Genomic DNA, 18,633 nt, shown 5'->3' with positions numbered 1-18,633 from the left:
GTCTGTGTTGGTAGTAATGGCTCTTAAAACAACAGATACGTGTTTGCTTAATATGAGGTAACTCAAGCTTTTGTGAAACAAAGAATGACACATGGTTTAAATGTGTTTGTGAGCTTCCAAGCTTCAAAAAGGCCTTTTATGAACCTACATCTTTCTCAAAATGCTTAACATGTCTTGTGTTAGATTACTGTGTCAAACAAAAGAAACAGCAGCAACTTACAGCTGATAAAATGTACCTGCATGTACCTGTAATGTGTCTAACTTTGGCAAAACCCTAAAAGATGCCACTTGTGTGTTTGCATGAATCCTAAGTGCTAAATTTCAACCTATTTCCCCACTTTTGTTTTTTTTAGGTTTTCCATTTTTTTCTCCTTTGATGGAGAGTGAAAATATGCTCATTTGAAAAGAAGAATGTATACTGTATACAATCAAATCTGCAGTGATGCTTGTTAATACATGTTATAGCATGTTTATTTTCTATTAGATATTTTCTCTTGAATGTTGCTGTCTTTTATTCATCCCACAGCACTGCCTTGTGCTTTTGTTTTTTAGAGATAAAATATTTATTTGCTCTCTCCCAGAGACGTCTCTACAGCTGATCTTGTTTTTCTGTTTGTTAGCTGTACGTCAACTGAAGCTGTTGTGTGACACACAGCACAAAGGCATTTTCAAAGATAATTGCTATGTTTTGTTATAGTCGTACAGTGTCAATATGTCATTACGTTGAACCTGTAGATGAGCTAAATGAGAAACACGACCAACAACCAACTAACAACTACATGTTGGATGAAGAATGAGAAATTAAAGTCACAGATGTTTTCACATTTGGCTAAATTGTCCATACGGTGCAGACCTAATGATTCATTCTTGTGAACTCAGCTGACAAATACATCCTTTAGGCTGTGTGCATCTTCAGTCTGCTGAATCTGATCCAGACCAGATCCACCTGAAGACAGTCGGCAGGGCTTGTCTTCATGTGACGTGTGGCTGGTGGCATTTGACTGGAGGCCGACTCTGACCTTTCATGCTAATAGGATGACCAGCGCCACCGATGCCACTGAAGCGCCTCCAGTCGACACAGGGAAGTCGGCTGAGATGTCGAGGGGCAGGTTCTCAATTTTATGTGCTATTCCACCTGTTTGAGTATAGTTTTATTGGGTTCTTACTGGAGATACTATATGTGTCATTGTGTGTAATTTTACTAAAATCAGTAAGACACAAGAGAACCTGAGGGTAATATTTTATAGGTACACTAATTAAGCGTCATATTGAAATGCTGTTCATATTCTATTTGTGAATATTATATAACAAATCTACATTTTCTGTGATTACAGGGTCAACAATTACAGTGAAAAAGACATTACTGTTTGCTTTACTGACTCAGCATTTCAGAATAGTGTGGCCATAAAATCACAGTCGCCCAGTGCTTGGTGCTGAAACATTAAAGGACCATATGTGATGAATCATTCACAGAACGCTTGTTTATGCTGCCTACACAACGAACCTTAATGTTTATTCATGAGTCAGAGTACGTGAAGCAGTCATAAAAGTTTAATTGCATTGATTCAGAATTTTCGATTTTTTTTGTTCCGTGTCTTTATGAAGCTGATGCTGAACAATGCCATGTGACCGTGCACATGTCAAAGCAAACCTGCCATGTTCACATGTTTTAAAATTGTGTAGGTTTCTCATGCGATGAGAGTGTAAGAGTATAAACATGAATAAAGTACTGAATAAGTTATAAGTCTGACCTCTGGTTCATTAAAATGAAACAGAGATGACAAATTATTATAGTCTGCTAATCCCATGAATAGGTCTGAGTGGTCCTTGGCCTGGAGGATAAGTTCATTTATCAGGGTGCATTCAGGGCCTGACGATGGCTCAGAAACGTTTCCTTTTATATGTTTGAAGTAAGATAAGGTCAAATGATGTTTTTACCAGTGTGCAGAACAGATTTTAACTTGTGAATGTACAGAAAGGCTCAAAACTTTAAAGATCAGGTTTTAAAGAAGAAGCTTAACAAGGCTGAAGGAAGCTTCTAAAGACACTGTCTATCTGCAAAAGCTGTATCACCTCACCATTTCAAGAGACGGCACTGCTGAATAAACAGGCCATTAGAATCCAAGTGCAGGCATGTGCAACAGAGGCAATCGTGAAGGTAATCTAAATGTATACGCTTGTTTAGGGGGTAGTGTGTAGAGGCTGCAGTAATGGCAGATGGAAAACATGTTCTAGTTTCCATAAAAACTGCCATCTGACAACGCAAAGGTAGAAATTCACCACACGACCATCAGTGTCCAGCAGTGTCACACTCCAACAAACCCTGAACACGTGAGCACAGGTCGATTAAGCCTCAACACTAAAGTAGGACTCCGCGTTTAGAATAATGCGGTTCAGTAAGCGTAAGAGGCAGACGAAGGGAAAAGACACACAGAGAATAACAGACTAACACTAAAAACAACACAGAGGTCGTCAAGAACAAAACACCTCCTTCAAGACTCCTTCTTGAAGACTCAGTGACTTGTTGCTGTGCATTTACAGCCCTGTGTTGTTAATATGTGCACACTCGCAGCCTTGTCTATTGTTTTCTAATTTAATAAAGCTACGCAGCTTATTAGATAGAAACATGCTCCGAAGCAAATACCAAAGCAATCAGAATGAACCACTTCTGGACTGGTTGCCTACAGTACACAGATGCATCATGTCGAAACGTTGTTCATCACTGGAGAAATGAGTGTTATAGGCCTTTATTATTAGCAAGCATAGAGCTCATTAATGAAACCTCTCGAGTCTCTCTCAAACCTTCTCGATTAGCCACTGGTTAATGAGCAAGAGTGAGGCTGTATTGATGCTTGTCGGAGCATGAACACTGGAGAAACACTGGAGAAAATGAATGATCAGTATGAGGAAGCTGAACTCCGTGTTGCAGAGTTAGTGGCAGCCACAGTTAGTGTGGCACAGTTGCCTGTTAAACAGACAGACGTCACGATAAACTGGAAACAACAGAGAAATTCAACTGTATCATTTATTTACAGACACACGGAGGAAACGTCCATCTCAGTAGAATGAATTGTTGTCACTCACCCATGAGGTCCGTTCACCCGGCCTTGGTTAATTATACATTACACTGTTCTGTCACAGACTGCGATTAGACTCCATCCGACTGGTTCTGCAGTCAAGAAAAATTGTTCTAATAAATTAGTCACTATAATGTTGTATCATGGGCTGCAGAGTGAATGTGAAATTATTAATATAAATAGTCAGAGCATTTAATGGTGGTCTAAACGGTCTAAAATGTTTTTAAGCAACATCTTACTGTGTTATAATGAATGGCTCCATAAAAATATGATACTATATTTGTTGTTTTTCTGACAGATTTCTGACTTTTATTGCTGTTTGACTAACAATCTTATCATCCAGCCTGTGTGAGACCCTTCTGCTCCTGCATCAGGTGTCGATGCCATTTTGCTTTTATATTGCAGCCATGTTCAAGAAGGTGTGTGTGAGCATAACAATGTTGTATTTTAGCCATTCATGAGAGGACTGGTGTCAGAGGGTCAGAGGTCAGGATGATTTGCAGAAGAGGCGGTGATCGAGTACAAATACCTGGGAGTGTATTTGGACAATAAATTGGACTGAAAAAAGCTGTGGACAAAAAGGCTCAGAGCAGGATGTACTTCCTGAGGAGGCTCAGGTCCTTTAACATCTGCAGCTCCATGCTGAGGATGTTCTATGAGTCTGTAGGTCCAGTGTTTTACGCTGTGTCTATGGGGCAGCAGCATGGATGTAGCAGACAGTAGCAGACTGGACAAAGTGATCAGGAGGGCTGGTTCTGTTCTGGGGGTGGAGCTGGACCCCCTACATGCTGTAGCTGAGAGGTTGCTGGTCAAACTCCTCTCTATCCTAGACAACACCTCCACCCCCCTACACAGTGTGCTGGCTGCACAGAAGAGCACCTTCAGCCAGAGGCTGATGAGTATTAGGTTTTCCCACAGAGATCCTTTCCACTGGTGGCCATCGGTCTGTACAACTCCTCCTCTCTCTGTAAGGGTCAACATTCATCTGTGTAGCATACATATTTAATGTGCAGACTGTATGTATGTGCACACAAAGTAAACTGAAAGTGTGTGTGTATGTGTGTATGTGTCAAATGTGGGTATATGTGTTTACATATGTATACATGTACTGTATATGTATACATCGTATATTACATTTCTGTCTTAATATTTTTTTTGCTATTTTCAATTTTCTCTTTTATCTGTGAAAGCAATTTCTCTCAAAGATTAATAAAGTTCTTTGAATCTTGAATCCTAGAATTTGAGCTCCGACCACGCTGCAGTTTTGTTTCTTGTAAAGAGATCTTCTTCTGATATGTGGATACTGTACAGTGCGTGAGAACAAATATTTTGCACATGGCTGCCAGTTTCTGTGTGTGTGGATGGATATTTTTGGGATATCTTTGGTATTATTTCCTGCAGCGTGTCCTGTAAATGTAGGCAGCTGGCTTAATTGCCAGATACAGCCCATCCTCACGTATCTGCACAAGACAATCAACATTCCTGCAAATCAAAACAAACACAGGTTTTATGCATAGATGAGGCAGAAGGGGTTCAGAAAAGAAGATTTGTTTATATAAATGTTTCACAATTTATATTCTTCATATAACAAAGAGAGAAACAGAAAAATAATTTTGATTTCACCAGTTAAAGGTGGATGCCTACAGGTACAGGTACAGTAATTTAGCTGGTGGAATTATTGTTGAATAATTGAAAAGAAACATGAAATTCTCATTTCCATAACTAGTATAGATTAGATTAAAAGCATATTTGCATTATGCCTGGAGGCTGGCGTCGTTAGGTTAATTGGAAATGTGCTTGGATACAAAAACCTTGTGCAGGTCTATAAACATTAAAGGACCAGGCTATAACTTTATTTTTATATGCCTATAAATCTAACACTTTTTAATAAAACATATTAAAATTTTCTGTTCATGTATATTTTCTATAATCAACTGCCAGTGTATAACTGTTTCTGTAAATTATTTAAAGATGTGAAATATTCCAATGCACCATCTTTTCTTACTACCCTTGTTACTTACTGTTCCTCTTCAAACTAGCTCAGAGCTCATCAGGCCCAATAGACCGACTAAATCCAACATAATATTTACTATGACCGCTCAATCTGGAGCTCCAGCCCGACCCAATGCTCAATGCTGAAACAAACATGTTTATTTAAAAAGCCAGGACAAACATAATTAACTAACTAAGGAACCCCGATGCAGCAGAATAATCAGCACTAGTAAATGCACAGCCAACCAAAATTCACTGAGCAAAGGCGGGTAACACACATTCTACTACAATAAATACTACACACACAAAAAAAAACATGAGACGCAACAACATGGATCACAGACTGACCAATGGAACAACCAACAACAACCAGGGCCTCAATAACTAAACAGGAAATGACATCAGAGGAGACAAGAGTGAAAACCAAAAGGACAGCGCCTGGAGGCGTGAGCTGTTACAACCCTCCTCTGTCCTGCAGCTTACTGTAAATACAGTATAGCAGTGTAAGGTGTGTTGTTCCACTTCCAAGAAATAAAAGGAGAGAAGAACAAACTGCCTTTGTAACAAACCTCCCTTAAAATAATGTTAAATTTGTGTTTAGCACACTGACAACTGTACTCCTGCTGATTTCCTCAGACAGATCTGACCATAAATCAAAGCCAACGTCAATGACTCAGATTCATTTCCATGTCATACATCATGTTATGACAGCCCATAACTACTGTACAAATTGACTTTATGGATCTACAGTAAATTTGTCCTCGTTCCATTAAGTTCTATTCTATGAGTGAGTGAAATTTAAAAAATGATCATTTAGGCCTTTAACATGTGACATTATTCCTCACATAGCTCTCGACTTTAACACCAGTAAAGGAGGTTTGGTTCCAGATGTATTTTTTCCTAAAATGACATTGGGTTTCTTTTTACTGTGCCCCCTCCTGGTCCAGCACCACGAAGCATCCAGTCCAGCACTTCATGTTGTTATGCACTGCCAATCAACACAAACTGTACTGCCTTACTACTGTGAAAATAGAGCTTCAAATGTTTACACACTGAGTAAAGTGACAATCCACATGCACAGTACCTGTCAAAACATCAATTAGAGTTTTCCTTTGGACCTTTTTCTTCTCATCTCTCACTGAACATGTGTCTGCTGCTTGAAGCCATGTTGGTGAGATGTCATTAATATATAAGCCCAAATGAATTCCTATACCTCTGGAAAACAACCTCAGGTAGTGATCTAAAGGTTATTACAAAAATTTGTGCTTCTGACTCTATTGGACACGTGGGCTGCTGTGTTGCCTTCAGGTTCCTTATGCTTAACTCCTTTCATGGTTTTGGCCCTGGGAATTTTTATAAATGTTTCTCGTGATCCAATGTTTGGTCGGTCTGTGTCTATTCATGGTGAGCCTGGTTCTGCTGCAGGTTGCGCATGTCTTCTCTTTTGTTCACACACTACAAGCCTATTCAAAACCATGTTACCTATTCATAACCACGTTATGTTGCTTTTTTATGCCTTTATTTGTGAACATGAAAACAATTATGTTTGCCTAGATGTGATTGGCCTGATCGTTCAACCTTTTGACACTATGTGGCTCATTGACCCTGAATCTAATAAAAGCTTATAATGTTACTTGAATTCGTTCATGCCTATACCAGCAGCGTTCTTTATTAAGGACACACAGCGGGAGGATGCCTGTAAACTTTAGGAACTACCTAATCAATTAAGATATGTCAGACTTTATTGAGACTTTTATTGATTGATAAATTATTGCTTATTAAGGATTATCAGTGAGCAACCAGTGTTAAGTGACTTGGTCACACCTGATAGGATCAGCTGGGTTTGAACAGGCAACCACCCACTTTCCAGAACAACACTCATCCCACTGAGCCACCAGACCACTAATTACAGCTTCAATTGACTTACTTAAAGCACAAATAATCAATTAAAACAAAAGAAACATCACCATTGTATTTATCGTCCATACTCCCTATGGGTAAATGATCTATACTGGTAAAAAAAAAAAGCACTCCACGGGTCCACATAAAATTTCAAAATTTTGAAAGCTTGAAGAAATAGGAAAAATCTAAGACACAGAAGAACTTTGGGAAAACACTGGCCACTGTTATGAAAAGCAATTTTTGTAAAAACCCGACTAGAATTCAGATATATGATATATTAAAGCGCATAGACATCCTGTTCCAGAAACATGTTCACAGCTTGTCGCAATGCTGCTGAATACGAGGCATAACCAACATAAAAAGAAGAAGAGCTGAATATGGTTGAGAGACAAATATTTTAGTATTAGTATTAGTATTTTGATCATTTGATTCCAAAACCACAGCTCAAATAAAGGACATATCCTCATGGTTCCAATGGCGCCACTCAGACACTGTGTTTGCTTTCTGCTTTTCATGGAGATGGTCCCTCCATTCTGTTACCATTTGTGTTCGAGCCCATGCCGTGTTTCATGTTTTATTTACATTTATCCAACAGTTTCTCTTTGTGCTCATACAGAAAGTATTTTAGACGTGAAACATTTTTTTTGCTCCTGTGTTAAAGTAAATGATCCCTTTCCTATTTTACCATTTGTTGTATTTTATCCACTTTTGAAAGCAGTATATTAGAAAAAACACTGCAGCTTTTTGCCACCCATTCTGGTTGTTGTTTCTGCAGTCACTATAGTTATAGATAACCATAACATGTAACATTAGCAGTGGATTCTCTGGTTGCAATGCTTCAAGGAGGCATTGTTGATAGGTTTTGGGTAGAAGATGTTGCAGTAGTGCAGCCTGGAACTAACAAAAACTAATTGTTATTGTGGAATATTTTTAGCAGAAAAGGGCTGCTTCTAATATTCCTCAGTTGGAAGTAGGCTTTATCTGTCTTATTCTAACTGAGTCATCTGAGTAGAAGTGACCATGTATGTTTCCTAACAACATTACCTGGAGGTGCTGTATAAAGTAAAAATGTAATGGACCAAAGACAGAACTCTGTAGAACTCCAAAGCAATTATTTGTGTGTATAGATTAATTGCTGATATGAGAAAACTGGAATCTCTGTTTTATATTTCTTTTTTACATTTTTTCACTAAATGTTTGAATACTGCAACCTCAACAGCTGATGGTTAGCATCCTGTTAGCAGAAACCTACTGTACGGTCATTAACTTTGGTTCATGATTAAATGGGCAAAATCCTGGTCACAGATGCTGGATGGCAGGTTGTCGTCTAATTAGGGTGAGGATCTCTCCCGTTCGAAGTAGAACCATTGCTCTTCCACATCAAGAAGATGCACCTGGGGCAACCATGACCACGCTGGGCTAACCATGTCACCTACACACAGCTGTGACTGGCCAGCCGGTGTTCATTGGACCCACTGAAGTGGGAAAACTTTACAACAATAAGACACATACAGTGATGTGATGAATGAACACTCTTTCATTCATTAAAGTTATCTGCCCTCTTAACAACAATGCATAAAGACTGGAAGCATCTTTATCCTGGCTCAACATGTTTTGAACTAAATTATGTTTTAATAATAATAGATTCAAAATTCATTTTTACAGTAGTGTCAAACAGCAATGATTTGCAGATTGAAAGACTTTACAACAAGTTTACTTTGTTTGGTTATTGCTGCCTGGATGTAACCATAATGAAACAAACCGTATAGAACCTACATAATAACAGAACAAGTGACAGTAACATGGTTGCATGAAGAAGGAGCATCTTAGAGTCAAAGTCTTTCAGAAGCAAAGACGTGTGAAAGGTTGCGTCTACCGACGAATAAGGCGTGAGACGTCTCTGAGGGGAAGAAACAAGGGCCCCTCAGAAGGCGTTCACAGTTCTGTGATGCACCTCTGCATGGGCTCAGGAATATTCTGCCCTGCTAAGAAGAAGGCATTTGAAGGAAGGAAGGAATTAACATACGTGAAAATGCAGTTTTACCTGTTCTTTCCCCTTCTTCAGACTGAACAGCAGACCTTCAGGTTTGGTATCAGCGCTCTGGAAAACCTCCATCATTGAAATCTTGCACTACATAATATTCACTGCTGTCTGTACTTGAGAAACACTTTTCTTTTTTAATGTTAGCAGCACAAAAAAACACAATGTCACTGCACAAACTATTACTGTAATTATTCTGATGTGAACTCACTGTAATTCTATAACACTAAATATACTACGCTGTGTGGAGTCAAATTCTAGGTGTGTTATACCAAAATCATATTGTGCCAATGTGTCCTTTGCAGATGCTGTGCAGACATTTGTGATGAGTCTGTTTTCTTTTTTAGTGGCAGAAGCTGCCATCAGCTATGACAGCATCCTGGTGGGCGCATGGTAGTGTATTTTAATTTTCATCAGACATCACATACTCCTCTGCTTTGCTGTGACAAATCTCTTGGGGAAAATAACAAAACAAAGAAAAAACTAAAAGAAAAGGCATTAGAACGTTTTAAAAACATCTTTCATATTGCTAAATATCTAAATACTTTCTAACTCTAACCTCACCATTAAATTAAATCATATTATAAAGTATGATGAATATAAAAGTTAAAATAAGACAACTAATCCTTTCTCAAACTAATTAATATATTAAGACTTTTGCTTTTGCCCTTGCATGTTCACAAAATCTCCAGAAGATGTCAGTGCTGTCAAACAACAAATACAACCTAAAGCCAAGCGTTGCACTGTTGCTGAATAGATGGTGATTGTTTAAATGTAAGCTGTGGATAAATGACTGGAAAATTGATTAGTGACCTCTTGAGCCTTTGTCATGATATAAGACAGTAAAGAATACAAAAGCAATTTGATCAACTGATTTTAATATTAGTATTTGATCTTTGGTCAGGTTTTAAGGGCTTATATTTCATTAAAATATTTAATAATCATTTAGCAAAGCTAAAAACCCTAACACTGCTAATTAAAGATCAATAAACAAAGAGAGACTTTACCGAGATAATCTGGGTCTCCTCCAAATTGCCCCTTCTCATATTGTGCTGGACATCTGTCTGCCATCAGGCAGCACAGGGGCCACTCTCAAGGTCAGAGCTCAGCTTGTCAAAAGCAGACACACATCGCTTTGTTGAGAGGCTGCATCATCGTGTGTCCGGCATCTACAGTGACGTACTCAACTGTACTGTAGCTGGATGAAGATGCAGATTTACCTAAAACGAACTGCAAAATTAAAATGCGAGGAGAATCATCTGTGCACAGAGACCCAGAATAATCAGATTTTAAGGCAGATGCTGCTCCGCTGCAGCTGTCAGGCATAAGGCTGTGCGGGAGGAAACTTTGCTGACCGAGCTAAAATCGCAACACCTGTAGACACCACCATTAACAAAAGCTTCTTATCCAGCAGGCATTAACTGATAGGAGGATGCTTTACTAATATTTATCACATGTATCACATGTAATGAACCTTATGTGAGAATCTGAGAGTTATCTGAGAATGGCACAATATTCTCCTGATCTCTGGCGTCCTCACAGCCATCCTGCAGCACAGCAACAAAGAGTCTGCTCTTGGTAAATAAACCTGGGTTTCCATCACAGCTGACTGTAATTATTAAAAAGATAAACTCCCATAAAACCAAGTATGTCTGCAGAAGTATTATGTTCTTATTAGGTTAAAATCTCCTAATATCAATTTAACACTATTCCCCTGTCACAGAACGCTTGTTAAGTCTAGAAGGCACATGAGAGCGGGAGGGGAGCTGGAGTCTGGGCAGCATGTAGCAGGAAAAAGGAGTGATGCAATGGGTTTGTGAGGAATACATGACGTTTGTTGTTTTGTAAAGCTTACGTTTTTTACAACGTTAAAGGGGTGTTACAGTCTTATGTATATATGTCTGTATATAATGTCTTGGTTTATGATGTACAGATGACATGTCCTATTCCACCCTGCTGCTCTGACATCTTTCTAAAACAGTGATCAAATGTAAACATAATTGGCAATTCACTCATCTCCAGTTAGACTTGGGTTAATGTACTCTTCCACCATCTGCAACTGTTTCCCTTCAAATATTAGTCATTATTGAGATATCTTTCAGCACATACTGTATTTCATGACTAAACCTGCACATATCTTTTTTCCAGCTGCGGCCTTTCCAGATGTGAAAGCTGTCTATTCCTTAGACCTAATGCACCCGCATGCCCATATATCACAGATAGAAGCCAGAAAGTCCCTCTCCTTTTCGCTTCAGACAATGTGGCACACTTTGCGAAGTTTTTCTCTTCTTCTTTTCATGATAACGTTTTAACCTGCAGCGACGTCCATCAGAGCAATGCTGAATTTAATGCTGGGCCATCTGAGGGCCTAAAGATCACAGGCTTCCACTGCTGCATCTAGTTCTACCACATGCTCCCGAACATTTTCACATTTCCAGATTCCAGACATTTTATAGATGCAGGTTAGTGAACATTTGTCCACTTTGACTTTTCAGAAACTTTCCAAGATGAGAAAACAAGAAGCACAAGCAACAGAACACAGGCAGGAGTGAGTGTTGCAATTCTTTCTTTCAGCTTCCCTTTTTGTTACCTCTTCCTTTCTAACCGTTTCTATTCTGTGAATCCTCAGATACTGCGTAACCTGGAAATTATGTGTAAATCTTAATTTGCACACATTATGAAAGATATTTTGACTAAACTCATACTGTACACTGTACTGTAACTTTAAAGATGCTGTTACAGTAAGTACAGTATACTCAAAGTCAAAATGGTTTCTGCAGCTTTACAGTATATTTACTGTATGCATCTGATTATTTTTTTCTTTGTATTAAATGACACAAACATAAAACTGTTGCCTTGACGATAAAAAATCACATACAACATGAAAATCTGATACAGATTTGAAACCGTCTGTGTGATCCACCCAAAGAGAATTAAATAAACATTTAAGGTTTTTACAGTATTAAAATGTCAGTCACAGTAACAATCCATACATGACTCTGCATGAGTCACACATAATACATACATAATGTAAGAATTTTAAATCTGAATGTGAAAATCTGTGCGCAAATCCAGAATTAGAGTGGGCTGGGACAGGTTGGTGTGGACTGAGTGGAAGATGAATGACAGCGACAGCTTCATGCTCCTGTCAAGGAGGCAGAGGGAAGACTGGCGGATCCTCCTCGGTCTCCATCCGTCAGCTCCTTTTAAACTGAATTGAGAGAGTGTCTTTGTCATCAATTACAGACGGGAGACAAAGCAAAACAGCAAAACAAAGCTGATCAGATAAAATAAAAACACAACAAACAGTCCTCACTCCTGTAAAGCTGGGTAAAAAAAGAATTATGGGATTTTCATAGTTGTTACGGCTCAGATGATATTTCTTTGTCTTATCCCCCCTTTATCGTAAAGTTGGCTCCAGTACTTATTATCTTAATCATATCATAATGTAGTAATAAATAAATAAATAAAAATATTAGAAATATGTAAAAATGTACTCAAAGTACAAACGTTTACTACTGTATATTAGTATCATACTTGTTATTTGTTGTTAATGAATCTCTCTATCGATCATCAAATTATCCTCAACATTCCATCTTCTTATTAGCGTACCTATTTGAATGCTCAGCAGGTTGTCACTTCCTTTGTAAATGTGTAAATAAGAAAAAAATATTTTGTCAGTTTTATGTTTGTGTTTACAGCTTGTTATGCAGCTCCTACATGTAAATGACCCTCAAATGTTGATGCAGCTTTAAATAATTGAGTGTTGAATCTTTCATAGAAAAACAATTCACAAAACACATTTTATGCAACCAGTGCTTGCTCTTAATAATCCTAAAACCTTCAGATTCACACAGGCCACTATCTACAGTAAAAAACTCAAGTCTGAGTTGTTGTTACAGATCTGAACCTTGTGCAGCTGTTTGTTAACTCATTATAAATAAAGTTTCGGTTTAATTTTTCTGTTACTTAAATTGTTCCCCTTCTGTAACACTGCCTCCTGGTTTGCACCAATATTGATGAGTGCAGCAGTTTTGCTGTCTGTAACCTGAGAGTCTGGATGTGGACTATATATATGTGGTCCTGTTTAAATCATCACGGAGGGTCCTTTTTCACATGAGTACTGAACACTTTGTGTCTTTTGGTGGCGCCATTGGGGATACAAGCTAAATTACATGTGGGTCAGAGCGAGATCACGGTAAATTATTTATGTGCTTCCAGCCCTGTGCCCTGTGCTCATCTAAGTATGGCATTGCAGGGCTAGCGGAGTCAGGCCGGGACATGGCTTCAAGCTGTTATTACAACCTACTGCTCCTCAGGCAGCCATCATTGCAATCGATAGCCTCTCCACCCTGCAGGTTTTACTGAACTTCAAAAGCAATACGGGCTTTTGAGCTGTGTAAAAATGTGCGTAAAACACAAAGGTGCTGGTTTTATGACGGTTTATCTTCATTTTCAGTTGAGGTATAAGGCAATGAAGCAATGGTTTCACCGCTATTTACCACCATCAGTCAGCTGAGCCTCTTCTATTGTTCAATTCAATTATTTCCTCCGAGCAGTCCATTGCATTTCAAAGATCACTGGACAACACTTTCCCTTCTCCCTGACATTGACACAGATACATTGTAGAAGTGATTGGATTGTTACATGCGGATAAATTGCTTTGGCTACAAGTCCTGTGGCCCCAGAGCGGAGCTGGAGGGCAAGTGCTGAGGGAGAAAGATAAGGCACAATGGCACCTGATGATGACGACGGCTAAAGGGGAAATCTTAGGATGAAGCACATGTTCCATTTGTCGTCTGGAGACCACAGCTAATCTGATTACTGTCTCCATGAACTGTGGGATGTCATCTGAGGTGGACGCAATAACCGAGCCTACAGTACATGTATGTGAGTCAGTCTCAGAGCTCTGTGTTATGTGCTTGGAGGTTGGCTAATAATTTATTTTGCTCCAAGGTATAAAGCGAAACTGTCATTTTATTCTTGACGGAAAATACTAAAAATTGATGTCAACAGATATCTAGACCTTTAGCAAACCAAAGATTACGTCAGGTTTTTACAGACAACACATTGGACAGTGTCAGGAGTAAAATCACGCTTTAAAACTTTAACCAGATACTGTGCATAATGACTGTAATTCAAAGCATTAATCAAAGGGAGTTTCTCTTATTTTAACTCTATACAATTATGTTTTGATCCTTACAATTACAGTTCAGTGGGGAAAGAGATTCTTATTAGGAACTGAAATATTTAGTCTCTGCTGCCCTGGTGCTGTGAGCACCCTGCAAACTGTCCTTTTTAACAATATGCAATCTTCAAGAAACAACAGTGAAATCACAAACAGCAGTGGAACAGAATGATCCACAGTCAGTCAGACGTGCATAAAGTACTGTACATAAACACAAGCATACAGTGTGTGCAAGCATCCACAGAGCGCAGATCCAGTGGAAAAGAAAGCCCCAGCTGACAGCTTATCCAATTACAGCAGCAGAAACACTGGTTGCAAAGGAGTCAACTCTGAAATTGCCTGGTGTGATTCAATGTGACTCATGCGACATGTGTAAAATTGACAGTGTGATTTCTGACTGGGCTCCCAGCAGAGATTACCTCCCACAGGATGCAGCAGTTACAGAAGCCTGGGCTGTGTGCCAGGCAAGGGAGGACGGGAGGCGGGGGGGAGGGAGGGGGGGGGTGGATATACTGTAGCCTGCGCGATGATATGATGATATAAATCTCCGGTGAAAGCATCTAAAAAGTCGACTGAGTGATCTTTATGAACGCTATTAGGTGAGACACTGAAAAATAAAGTGGTCAGTCCGTTTTATCTGTAATATGCTTGGTGTTTAATTGCGATGGATCATTTTTATCCTGCCTGTTCAAAGCCTCGTTCCACGAGGTGCACTCAAAAAAATAATCAGGCCTAAAACTCAGACTTCGTGTGATTTAATCACATGCAAATTTTCCATGTAATTTTATCACATAAATACTAGGTAAGAGGTGACATTTTATGTAAAGTCTTTCAGTCAGGTATGTCAATAAAGGATTACATAATTAATGGGGGTTCAGATATTTAATGTACAGGTAATGTGGAACTTCATATTAACTTTAACTATTTCATCAGTTTACAGTTATGTAAAATCATTACTGTACATAAAGTAAGATAAGTCATTCCTTTAATTCCCTTGGGAAAATTTTGTTCTGACCTCTGACATATTACTGGAGGTGAGCAGCCACATATGGGGCACGTTCCACAAGCTTGTGTGAAGTTTCTCACTTACGATCACCGGATGTCCGTCACTTTTCATATTTTATGTAGATATTCCCCATAACCATAAACTGATAGTTAACGTTAATGTGAAATTCCTCATTACCTGTACATCAGATATCTGAACAAAAAACATAAGCCTCATATGTAAATTTGCATTAACTTAATGTAATCTAATTGCATAACTTTAATGACCAACCTGTTTCATAGATTTTAAATAAAGGTTACTTGTTTTTTTTTATGCATAGTATATGTTTGAGCATATTTGCGTTATGTTTTTTAAAAAACACATAACCATTGAAATCATATTTTTCATGTATATAATACTTAAAAATTATAAATATGTTTCATTAGGGGCAAGAATGATTGTTTTTGATTGTTCCTTCAACACCTGATATGTTTCCTGGCTCGAACAATACTGATGTACCTTCTTAACACTTACTGCAGATCTACTTAGCAGTTTAAAAAAGTTGTGAGGAAGTTAAGAAAGAACAAAAACACTAAGTTAGTCTGCTTCTTCAAAATGTATGAGTTCGTGCTCCGCCAGGCTTAAACTCCCATCTTCGTTGGTAATAAATAGAAAATGCGCTTTGCTCTGAGCTGGTGTGCAGACACAATTTACTTTAAAAGGCACATTTCTTTTTTTTGCCTTTGTCAAAATCTGATTATTCATCAGTTCGCCCTTTTGAAATGCCTGAAGCTTACACTGATTTAGTCTGAAGATGTTCCTCTCGTTTGAAATTCTTCAAACTCACATCCGCAAATTGCATTAGCTGGAGCATGACAGAGTCCTCGGTGATGTAACCGAGCCCAGTTTCTGTATGAGTCCACCTCCAGTACTGAGAGCCAACTGTCATCATATGCCTCATGGAAGCTAAAAGACGCATCCAGGAAGTTGTTTTGGGCTTGTTTTCGCCCATCAAGGTCAGGACATGTGTATTGATGATGGTGATCCTGTACATTACATCTTCCCCTGGAGCTGATACAGTAGCAATCAATGCAGGAAGGACAAACAAATTAGACTGGCAGGATGTGTGGCAATTCACAGTCACACAAAGTACACATGCAGTAGCCACATGCGTTTGTTTCTGTCGTTGGGCAAAGACCGAAAACAAAAGTCTCAATAAATGTTCCAGCTTGCAAAGTCAATAATGCACGCAGCTGGGTAAATAATGGATCACACACTTCTTATACTTTCATTTCTTCTCTGTGCTGAATAATAAAGGCAGGAAATGTTGTCTACTGGGGTACACCCTAAGACTCCTGCTGCTCCGCAGGGGGGATGGACTTTGCTTTTACATTGTGGAGTTAACAACACAAACCCCAGTGCAGCCCAGCTACAACACTGTGAATGATAGTAGAACTACACAATATGTGTCACAGTCCTCATTTATCCTCCTTATCTAATCTGTTTACTCATTGATGATTCTGTCAGTGCTCAGTTTTGAAGATACACATTGAATTACTAAAACAAAATAGAAAATAACAAATAAAGTCTATATAAATAAAGACTGTTACAGAATTGAAAGGGAAGGGGAGAGGGGAGGTAAAGTCAGACAGACTAACTAACAGACTGACCAACCCATGGAGGAGACATTGGCCAGACTCACTAACAAGATGAGGGACCCAAGTGCACGACCCCAAAACAAAATAATAAAAAAATCCCACTATGCAGGAGAAACATACTAATACAAAGCATCAACTAACTAACACACAAACAGTAACAGCAACAACAAACCGACAATGTGGTGTGTTGTAAGGCCTTAAATACAAGATATGGCAAACAAGTGTAAGTTAGGAATGTGTCAAAGTATGCTATTATTATATTATTATTAGCTAATTACAGCTTAGTTAGACAGTAGTGAGAAGTTATTTCTGCAGGTTTGACAATATCCACCTGTTCATCCACCCGTTCATCCACTCGTCCATCCATCCATCCATCCATCCATCCATCCATCCATCCATCCATCCATCCATCCATCCATCCATCCATCCATCCAGGCAGCACCAGCTCTTTACAGTGACCTCACAGATAAGGCTTATAGTAGTCTTTCGTGCACATTTTGAATGAATAAATTACTGCGTGCGTGTGTTTCTGTCAGTTGGAGGACTGCTCAGTGGGAAGGTGCCAGTGTGTTGAGCTGGTGCCTTTTGAGATTAACAGGGGCTTGAGGGGAGAGTTGCCAGGCAGCCTGACAAGTTCTCGTACACACACTTTCACAGTCCATGTCTACATTTTCCAAAGTCTTAATTAAACGATGCTAGCTGTGAAATCTGCTTACTGAGATGTTGTGACTGCTATCATACTGTACTCTACTCATCAGTCCAGAGTGCTTAGAATTCTGCCTGGTTCCCCCATGAGTCACTGAAACATCTGTGGACCTGCAGTAAGGTTCTTCACAGGGACACATTGGCCTAGAATCTGACGCATTCAGGGCTGCATGGCTCAGCTCCAAATATGTGACACTAAAAGCTTTTTTATCTCAGTCACATTCCTATTTGAAATTAAGCCAAGTGTTTTTTTTCCTGCAATAAATTATCATCATGCCATCTCTAAAACACTGCATGTGTAATGTACTGGCCCACTAGTCATGTAGTAGCACCTCACAATTCATCATTAAACAAGGTGCCAGAACCAGAGAATCGCCCAGATTGAAGAAACACGGTGTGAACGTCTATCATGAATCAGATGAGCCATTGTGGGTAAATCAAATGTAGCAGTGAATCACAGTTTTACATATGTGTCTTCAACCACCACACCACCACAAACAACCCACTGATAACATCTGTACCCGATACTTCATTTACACACTCCTCACTGTTGGGATGACCGTTGCGGGAACACTTCAGACTCTCCACTAAAACCAGTATGTTTTCAGGCTGTGGGAGGAAACCGGAGAGAACCCACACAGACACGACTCCAAAAAGGCACCGCTGTTCTGCCCTGACTGGAAATACAGTCTGTGCAGCTTTAATAGGATGCCTCACTCAGGCCAAACACCTGATGTCACTTGTGTGGGCGGGATTTTTCTCCTGTGTGTTTCCTAATTGTGGAAAAGCACTAATGATCATTTCGTGGGAGAAATCGTTCCTAATTCTCAGCTGCTGCGTCTGAGCTGCGACAGAGCATCAACGGGACAGCTGCCAGGAATGACTGTACAAGTGTATTATGCAGAGTCTTTGCTGTAAATAATGATCTCTTCTCTAAATTGCTTTATATAATTCTCTTAATTTCATCTGTGAGGTTTTGAAAAATATTTAGATTTTTTTATTTCTTTATTGCCATTTAATTTAGAGGAGCTCTGCTACAAAAGCAACAATGGTACATTGTACAAGCAAACATTGTAAAGATGAAG

Source organism: Betta splendens, chromosome 5, assembly GCF_900634795.4.
Source record: "Betta splendens chromosome 5, fBetSpl5.4, whole genome shotgun sequence".
In the NCBI taxonomy this organism is placed as follows: domain Eukaryota; kingdom Metazoa; phylum Chordata; class Actinopteri; order Anabantiformes; family Osphronemidae; genus Betta; species Betta splendens.
This window is presented reverse-complemented; position numbering follows the sequence as displayed.